The sequence below is a fragment of the Anopheles coustani genome, chromosome 2, assembly GCF_943734705.1.
Source record: "Anopheles coustani chromosome 2, idAnoCousDA_361_x.2, whole genome shotgun sequence".
NCBI classification, from domain to species: Eukaryota; Metazoa; Arthropoda; class Insecta; order Diptera; family Culicidae; genus Anopheles; species Anopheles coustani.
This window is the reverse complement of record NC_071289.1, coordinates 7194138-7204391: the sequence shown is the minus strand read 5'-3', so window position 1 is coordinate 7204391 and position 10254 is coordinate 7194138.

Here is a 10254-nt window from a genome sequence, read left to right as displayed (position 1 = left end):
GGAAAAGCTGCTAGTCCGAACGGCATAGCCTGGCCTAGCTAATGGCCCACCATTGGTCGCGGTGCGCGCTTCTCTTTCACAAACAGACGGAAACAGATACGCTATGGATGACTGCCTGTTTTGTTTTTTTTTTTAAACACAGGGATTTGTACAACTATTAGCACCCAGGGAACCCACATCCCCCTGTCTGGCCGGCCACAATCCAGGTGAAGTGAGCCACCAAAAAAGTCATAACAACGGCCACACTTTTGCTAGTGGGTGTTTCTCATCTGTAACAAATTTGTTGGAAAGAAAATTGAAAGTAAGATATAGCAGAGGTTAAGTTGAGTTCCTCAATTCAAAAAATCGAAAACATTTTAGTGGTTTGCGGAGGCCAAGCTACTAATATCCAAAAGTCCCACACTCATTGGCTGAATGACGCCAGCTTACGCCAACGTTGGCTCGAAATGGGGATATATCCACCCACTGTTGAACCCATTGGGAGGACACAAACGAAGCAGCACTCTCCACCTAACGACGAGGGGGGCACTGAAACAGAACATTGTTTGAAGTACCAGCCCGCAAAAGCCGCTGGGAGAGACATTCCCTAAAAAGGTCCCGCGGACCGGAAGATCGAGGCGAGGATCATTCGTCGCGCCAATAAACAAAAAAGAACACACTGACAAGTGCGACTAATGATGATGATGGTGATGATGCCAAGATGATGCAATCGCCCGATGTGTGTCCAAAAACTCCCAACCAACGAGTCGTCGTCGTTGAGCCCAATTTCGGAGCACCCACACTGTGGACACTCGGGTATAATCTTAAAGATCTTGAGCACATCATCCAACCAACCGAGGCTGAAAGCACTCTCCTAAATAGTCCAAGCTCCAGGTCGACGGTTTTTTTTTGGGAAATGGAACCATTTTATTTTCGTGCGCCCATGTCCACTCCCACACACGCCTGCCACAAAGTGAATGTGACTTGGATCGTTAAAGTGACAAATATGGCACACGGGGGATGCGTTTTAAATCTTGTGACTCTGCAGCAGAAACCACGTGAATGACGATAGACATTGGATGGTTGCCAAAAATTGAATCGGCGCTGCCACGTATAAGGGATCGGATGAGCATCACCTGAACAAACAGGCAGTGGTGAGTCATGGAAGTAATTTACCATCTACCGGAGTTAAAACACTTCGATCGCTAGGATGTCCTGACGATTAATGGCGGCCCAAAGAGCTGCTGCTTTCTACCAAAAGTTGGAACTCCCAACGGGGACCAAGGATAACATCTTCTATAAACACTATTTATCAGCTTAAATACTGCTACGGTGATTCCCGGAAAACCGTTGAAAGACCCAAATAGTGTTCCCGGATTTCAACATGGTGTTGTAACTGTCCTAAGATTTCCTCAGGAAATTATGCTATTCAAAACACACCGACCGACTGCTTGTGTGTACAGCTAATCCCAAAGCGGGGACAGCGATCTTAAGCTGTAGCAACCATTGAGAGAGGTGGTATGGGAAATGCCCTGACCTCCATTTCCCGAGTGCGTCACGCGTATCCATTTCGAATTTCGATGTTGATTCAAAGGGGTTGTGTTTAAAAAATCACCGGAATCAAAAACATAACTTACGCCTCGTGAGTCCCAGAAACATTCCGGAGATGGTTTTATTTTGCCTTACACAGGTGGGTGTCCGGCATATTCTCCCTTTGGGAGTTGCTAGAGTTGCGCCTCGGTTTCGAAAAGTCTCCATATTCCTACGACAAACATCATGTGTTTGTGCGTTCCCATTCGGAATACCACAGTTTTCGCGTGGGAATACGGGAAAGGTGTCCACTGCACTGCCCTCGTTGGCACAAAGTTGCGCCACCAGTTAAGCCGTCCGCCGTCTGCCTACGCCTACATGGTGACACCCTTTTTCGGAGCAAACTGCGCAAGGAACTTATCCCTCACATGCCTCGGTACTGTGGTACCTCAGTAGGCAAGGGATGATGCACACACACACGTAGTGTGTTACCATCCGGACCGAACCGGACTTTTGTCAATGGTGAGGGATAAAGAAATCCCACATCTTCGACCAACGGACCTCAGAGTTCTTAGAGAGGGGCAGCGTGTCTTTTGCGGGTTCGACAGAAATGAATACATAGCCATTAGGTCCATCACGGTTGCCTTGACAGCTTGGTATCCCGCGATGGCGACAGGCAATGGCTACTATGTCGTGCGGATGCATGGGCGGAAGTCATTTGGCGCCATGTGGTTGCTGATGAAGGAAACGATTGTGCAATCGTACGCGTCAGGGTATTAATGCAACAACAAAACAAATACCGTCCCGCGGCATGTTTCTACGTCGAGGTCTCAGTTACAGAAAAAACTATTAACCTCCCTTAACGCCCGAGCTTGCGTGCGCGCGAACGAACACAAATTTGGTATCCCTTATGTCGGGAGTACAAATCTGGATTGTGCCGGCCGTTTGGATCGATGCGGTGGCGAAACACCGGCTATCGATGTGTGGCAAACGAGTATGTCCTAAAGGCCGAGCAAGAATAGCTTTGCCAGCACCGACTTAACTAATTTGAATTTAATTAGAGTTGAGCTTACATCCCGAGGATCACCGGTGTGGACCGGGAGGAGTGAGGGTTGTGTGTCTATTTCTTTTTTCGCTGACCAGGTAGAGATGAGTTGGCGACAAGGAGGTCGCTACACCTACGCTGCGCGTTTGGAGCTCGAGCTACCTCTGCTGTAGCGCTTTATCCTACGCCTCTCATCAGAGACCAAACGCGCAAATGACTTACGATGATTGAGACGGCGAGACGTTCGGACCCGTGTAGCATTAGTAACCGGCCGGTCGTCTGAACCTCCCATTGGCGACGGTTGATAGGTTTACGATTCGGCGAGGGCTAGGTTGCATGTGTGCGCCACATATCCCTGTATCTCCGGAGAGCCGGTAACCCGATGGGCGTAACGTTCGACACCCTATCGCTTGTGCCATATGCCCCTAGTGGCAGGTACGGTAGGACGATGGGTTTGAGAAATAGAAGCACCACTTCTCCCGTCCTCTGGGTGAAAGCGAAAGCCGCCATCACCAGCACCGTTTCCGTTTCGATGAAGTCATCCTAGGTCGCGCGGTACCGAATATTCCAAATACCTGGAAGATGGCGCGCGGGATAAGTGTCCTCTGCGACACCCTGTGACGCAACATTCCAACACGAACATTGGTGCTGGTGGCTGATGAAGCGGAAGATCGGTAAACACTCGCGCGCTTCGAGCACAGGTGTACGTGCGTTGAGACGAAGCTCTTGAGGCGACAAAACAACGTTTCCGAAATTTATGCAATGGCCGGTGACCTCAACGGAAAATAGCAGGTGTGTGAGTTCGTCCCGATTGGTTCGTTATAGGAGGTTTTAGAATTACTGAGATCCAGCAGACATATTCACACTCGTTAGATTGGTGTAGAAATGTCGATTGGAAGGAGAATCAACAACATTGACATATATATTTGATGTTATCCCATGACGAATTCTAGCAAATATCACACAAGGGCGCATCATCAACAGAATAACAAGCCAAGAAGGTTGAAAAGTTACGAAAGTTTCATCAACATTTTGAACACCACAGGTTTCTTCGAGAGAAATCGAATCATCCAAATAAATTGATATTTAATTTTCGAATGCTGCCATTCAAAACATGTGTTTTAATTGACCAGCTAAACACGTGCCATGTTCGTCGTTAACCAATTTGTTTTCGTGAAGAAGGTTGCAAGCTTTCGCAAACGAGTGAGTGGTGATTTTTGGATGGACTTTTTTCGTATCACACGGCGATTAGTTACAACTTAGTGACGATGGTGACGGACAAAAAGCGACTGGCGGAACGAGACTGTCTGATATACTTTCCAGTTTTTTTGAAACTCATCTTGATTTCGGCATTTTGGCAGTCGATTAATCCAACATTTTTTTTGTGGCAAGGCATAAGGCAAGAAAGTTAACAAACCGATGAATCCAAGCAACCAAAGAGACACGAGCGGAAACTAGATCGTCTACACAAAAACGGGGCAGAAGAAACCCATAAAGGAAAACAGAAAGTGAAAGAGAAACAGAAGTACATATCGGTTTATGCTCGAGTGAATCTCGTTAGTGAGAAAATCTTCAGAATTCGATCGTGGTGATCTTCTCGATCGATCAACCGTCTCCCCAATGCCTACTTCTATTTCTCTGTCAGCTTTTCCTCTACACGAACTACAAAAGACTTTTTAGAAAAACTTCCAATCGCAACCGTCACGGAGGAGTTTTGGCTTCGGGAGGTCGAGTTGTGTTGTTTAGGATGCGAGATGCACGTGATCGGATTAAGTACGGATACGTCAGTAACAACAGGCAGACACAGATATAGCAAAGGCCAGAAAGATGGAGTAAGAATGGTTCCGTTAGAGGGGCGTCGGTCCTCTTTGCTCGGGGGGGTGTTGGTTGGGTCAGAGAAAAACTCATGCCGACCAGTTCACGGCACGATGGGGGGTGGATGGTATTGGGTGGAAAAGAGGACGGACGGTGGGGGTTGGTGATACTCGCTGAAGGGGGTGGAGAGAGTATGTAAAAAGGGAGGCGGTTAAACACGGCGTAATTAAAAACTAACAGATGAGTGAGTTATTTTTATTAAACTTTGAGCAAACTGTATTATTCCAGAAAGATTATTATTAATCATATTATGTTTATTATTATTATTATTATTATTATTACGTTCTTTAGCGCAGATTTAAGGTGTGATGGTGGTTTTTCGGCGACATATTATTACGGTATCGATAGATTAATGTAGTTCCTTCTGCTGCAGCCTATTATAAAATTTTCTACAATTTCTCATCTACACGCTTTACGCTCTCTAACGCGCACGACACGTTTTCTTGCCATTTCGTTTGCGCAACTACATTTCTTGTTCTTGTTGCAGTTAAACGTTAAATTATAGTTGGGGAGTGTTAGCAGTTTCCGATGTTGCCAAACTGAGGAAAGTAATCGCTTTGAATAAACATGCCACGATCAAACGATTGTGCGTCGAAATTGCGCACGGCATTTGTGACTACTTTCTTCAATTTGACATCGTTGCTTGTTGCTTGAAAGTGGTGTGTAGTGGGATGTGTTGGTGGTGAGTTTACTGTGAAGTTTGCGTTTGGGACGGTTTGAATGTCGGTTACAGAGAGAATACAAATCGTAATATTGTTACACATGAGTACAATACTTAGTAGCTCGTCAAAATCGTGCCGGCACTGCTGTGGCATTTTATATATATGGCGCGTCTATTAACATACACATACTCCTGCATTCCGTTGCATTTGCATTATCTTTTGCCCGAGCACAAACAAAAAAAAACTAAGCACTTCTGCCCAGAACCAGTATGGCCCTTCCTTATCCCATATTTTGGGGCAGCCAGCCAGCGCCATGCGGAAAACGGAGGATCTGGACGGTTGTTTGTACTCTCATGCCTCAGAGCTTCTCGCACTCTCTTCTACACTAAACATATTTAGTCAACACTTAAACAACAGAGCGATTAATTATGGCATTCGTTTCATGTTTTTTTTTGTCCCAGCATCCAGTTCACACTATGTGAGTGGTTTTGTGATTTACTTTTTTTCCCCACCGACGCCTATATTTTGCACCTCGCAATGCAAGCACCACAAGCGATACTGATCTCTGCAGGGTCAAATTTAGCGTTTTTACTATCTCATTAAAATATTGCTTATTGCGCGTTTTCCGCATGTTAAATAATCTAGCACGATTGGACTAAGCAAGTTTTAAATCTATTGCGTACCGTTAAAAAAATTAATATAAAATAAAACACAAAAACAAATACAATAAATTAGCGTTTCAAAAACAAAAATAAAAGTTTTAAAAACCGCACTAAACCGTAGCTAGAAAAATTGATCCTAACGATTGTACTTGGCATACTGATCGTATAATACGTTATACATCTTACATTAACGTTTGATATGATAATTTTGTTAAAAAAATCTTAATGGTTTTAATAAAAATGCCTTTTGCACAAAAAAAACAAACCCCATTCAAAATTTGCTCTAATTATGATTCGAATGAAAATAAAACTCTCTTCGGTGTGTCACGTTTCCACGCTTTTCCTACGACATGACACAAAGCTCCTCGCGGGTCCTCCATTGTACCTTCCTCACTCACACTCGTTGTGGTATTTTTGTTGTACAACCATCTATTCCTACTCGCTTGTGGTTAATCTCAATCCGTTATCAGGCCAGCGCGCACGTAGTTTTAAAAGTAGCGTTAGAAGATTCCAAAACAAAACTATGTCGCACCAACTTCCGCCATCGGGTGGTGGGATGGACGGAGTGAAAGAACTTGTCCCGATGCGATCGATCTCTCATGCTAGAGCAACCATTTTTTCGTTTGTTTTCATTTTCTAACCAACGGGTACTATCTTTACAGATGATTAGTTTCGTACGGCCGTACAAGCGATCAGTTAAGCCGATTCGAATGCCATGGGGTGTGGTTGTGTGACTGTATGTATTTAGGTTTTATGTTTCATATTACTGTTTCCCTGAAAGCCGGTTCTACACGTTAAGCAATCCCCACCCAAAACCGTAAAAATATCCCATTCGGTTAAATAGCGAAGCTAGAGGAGTTTGTTGTTTGAGATTCTAGATTGAGCCGAGCCTGATTGTTAGATTATCAGCAGTTGTAGATGTCGACCCGGAACGGAAACGTCATGGAAATCTGTACATTCGCTGCCAATCAAGTAAGTAGTGGAACCGTTACAAAACAAAAAACAAACTAAAACATTTCTTATACCATACGTAGCAGTATACTAGAGTAATGCAACCTCGGGTCCGTGGACACCGATCGGGTTGAATGTAGAGATATGTGTTTGTATCCAGTTTTTGCAATGTTATATGTACACTTGTTTTTCTTGCAGTCGTAAAGTAACTTATCGAACCTTAGCAGCATAAGCGATCGTCAACGAAGGCGATCGTGTTAAGTATAATGTAAGTGAGTACACACACGGAGCACCAACGAACGAATTGGGTAAATTGAGTACGGCGGGTTTGTAATGGTGTGTGAGTATATTAAAATTTTCTAAAAAGTATAACAATGTTTAAAAATACTTGCAGTACACAGAGACAACATAAAATAAATAAATTTATACAGTATTGTAAATAAGAAGAACGTTATCGACAAACGAAAAAGTAGAGAGACGAAGCAAAAGAGAGAGAGATAATGAAATCGATTACATACCGGCCGCGAAGTGTAACGAGATCAAGTTACAGGCGGCTCGCGGTAATAAAGAATAATATATGGGGCATTCTTCTATAGCAGGAGAAAAACACTCTCCAACACCACAGAGCAGCAGAGTATACACACACGCTAGAAACGACATTAAGTACCGATGGGGACATTGCAGATGAAATGAACATTTAACATTGCATTCTACTGGTAGTTCAGTTCCCTGGGGGGGCACTGGACCGCGGCGACGATCAATCATCGATGCGCGAAGTAAAAATTTTCATCACCACAAAGGCTATTTCCTTTTTTTATTTACATGGGAATAGACAACGCAATGCGCGAGAGCAATTGGGGTTGGGGTGGCTTTTTTACCCTGGCCATGTAGGAAACCACACAATCATCTGGACAAATCTGGCTCGCAACACTAACACACGTGTCGATAATGTGTCTACCAGACGGCTCGACCCGAATGTTGTAGCGGCATCGTGTAGGGAACGTTGTTTTAATTGTGGCACCCGAACAGGCTATCTGTAGTCAGTCAATTCATCACAGTCGGGGATGAAAGTTCTCTTCTCAACATGGCCAATGGTTCCTTGCAAAACGGAAACAACGTCAAGATCACATTGGAAGAGATTTTCTGGTGAATATACCAAGAATATACTCCTAACCGGAATTTAAACTTATGCGCCATACGATGGCCAGAGGTTTCAGTAAAAATATGCTTCACATCTGCGTCCAACAACGAAAAGAAGCCGTGGCGCGTTCCACCATTCCGATCGCATTGGTCACAACCACCGATGCCACCGAGAGGCATGATCTTTGACATTTTTTTTTTATTTTCTTTTCCCACTTTTAATTTCGGCAGCAGCATATTTGCATACCGCCATCACCCCTACATATAATTCGCGACATCAGCATCGCATTGTCGTCTTTGCGGCGACCTGTTCCCGTTTGGTGGTGGGTTGTGTGTGCGAGAACACCCTGATCGGAGTACTCTCGAAGGGAGGTGCGGGTGAAACAAACAACGTGCCGTACACACGAGCGCAGGAAAGTTGGATCGGACGAACGCACACCAAGCTCGAAAGCTCGAAGCTTGCTGTCTGAAATCCTCATTCTTGGGTCCGTGGTTGATTGGTGAGACCGGTTTTTCTCGCCCCACCGAGGGGTGGTTAGGGTTTTACTTTTGCGCGGGTCGAACGACGATCGGATACTGCGGTGGCGTAGGTCCGCCAAGTCGCGACACTCAGACGCACAGTCACCTTCAGAAGGTTGGTGGCGAAAACGCAAACATACTAGAGACGATCGTCGCCGTTCGGTGGAGGAGTTCGAACGCCATTTCGTGGGCAACGATCCACCGGACATTCTGGAATGGATTTCGGGAACGGCGGGTTGACAACTGCTACTGGTGGGAACCAAGATCTTGAACCTGATTCTTATCCATTCTTCCAAGTTTTTGTAAATACTTGTGACCCCAGTCTCCATCACAACTTTATCAGCGACATGTTGGAAATAGATCTTCCACAGCGTAACCAATCTAGAGCTAGCATAATGTAGCGCACGATCGCCTTATCGACAGCGTTTGTGGTGGACGACGTGAAACGTGCTCCGCTCGATCGACACGTCCGTCTTTTAACGGTGCGCCATTGGGGAGGCACACGTGAGGCCTTTTACACCCCCCTGGGAGCCCTCACAAGCTTCATCATGTGTGTAAATAGACAGTCTCGTTCCCCCATTATGACGCCAAGCGGCTCGCGTCAGTTTATTTTTGCCCCACGAGGACTCCCCGCGCCACAAGCAAAACCCGACCCGAGTGACGATCGAATCAAACAAACGTTCCATTGATGAAGTTGTTTCTGAAACGAGAAGCTCCACAAACCTTTTTCTTTTTCTATTGCCATTGGCAAGCAATACATCATCATTCGCCGGCGTTTAATGATCGGGAGCTTTCTGAAGTTTATTCCTTCGAGAAACCTAACGAATAAATCAGATCTACCCCTCGCTCTAACTCTACGCATTCTGCTGCGAAATCGTAGGTCAAGGACTGCCACATTCCTTGGGGGGTTTATTTACGCTTCTCTTATCGCCACAACTGCATCATTGATCACTTGTACTTGTACTTTTCTCTTCTTCTGTGCCTTTAAGTTAATCGAATGAAATTGCCGGCATGCAAAGATTGAGATTCATTGAATGAGTACAATCACTTGATCATCACACATGAGGGAAAATCGGACCATCGTTAAAACATACTTTTTCTAGGGCATTTTCAAGGTTTTTATCAACTGAACCGAAGTACAAAAAAACTAAGGTACAAACATTCGCTCAAAGAATTGAAATAAATATTACTTCCGTGAGAAGATAATGAAAGTAACATCGACAGGAAAAAAGAGAATCTTTAAATAAAGCAGAGGTAATTAAAACCACGAAGCGTGATTTCCTCTTGCACCAGAGAAACGTCGATGCTCTCCGAAGGCCCTTTTAGAGGTTGGTCTGGCCTTTAACCGATTCGCAGAGTCATTCCGCGAGCCAAAGAAGTACACGGCGATCACTTCCCGATCTCTGCGGTCGGTCATTCGCTCAAGTGCGAATCCATCGTGGAGGGTATCGTAAACTCGAGCACGAGTTAATAAATTGGATTTTCCAGCGGAACGCGATACGCGGTTCCGCATCCCGGGCACAGACAAGATTCCCCGATCTTCTAAGCGTCTTCCTCTGACTCACTTCCGTTTCGTTCGTGACCGCATTTGAAAATTAAATTCTTGTTACTCGGTTTCTCCGCGTGCGATTGTTTTCTCTCCTTCAATCGTTGTATCGTAAAAGTGACCGCTTTTCGTTTGGTTTGCAAACCACTCTTAGTACCATCATATGATCACACGCCACTTGAGAGAGCCCGTTCGGAGCCTTGGGTGAAAGAAGCGAATAAAAAAATGGCATTAAAACCGGACGCATAACTCCCTGTGCCCCCTACCTATTCCTACTTGGTCGGACGGAAAGAAAAACGTATCATGTTCGGCAGCTTCCCGGACGGGCCCTACTCTACGCCATTG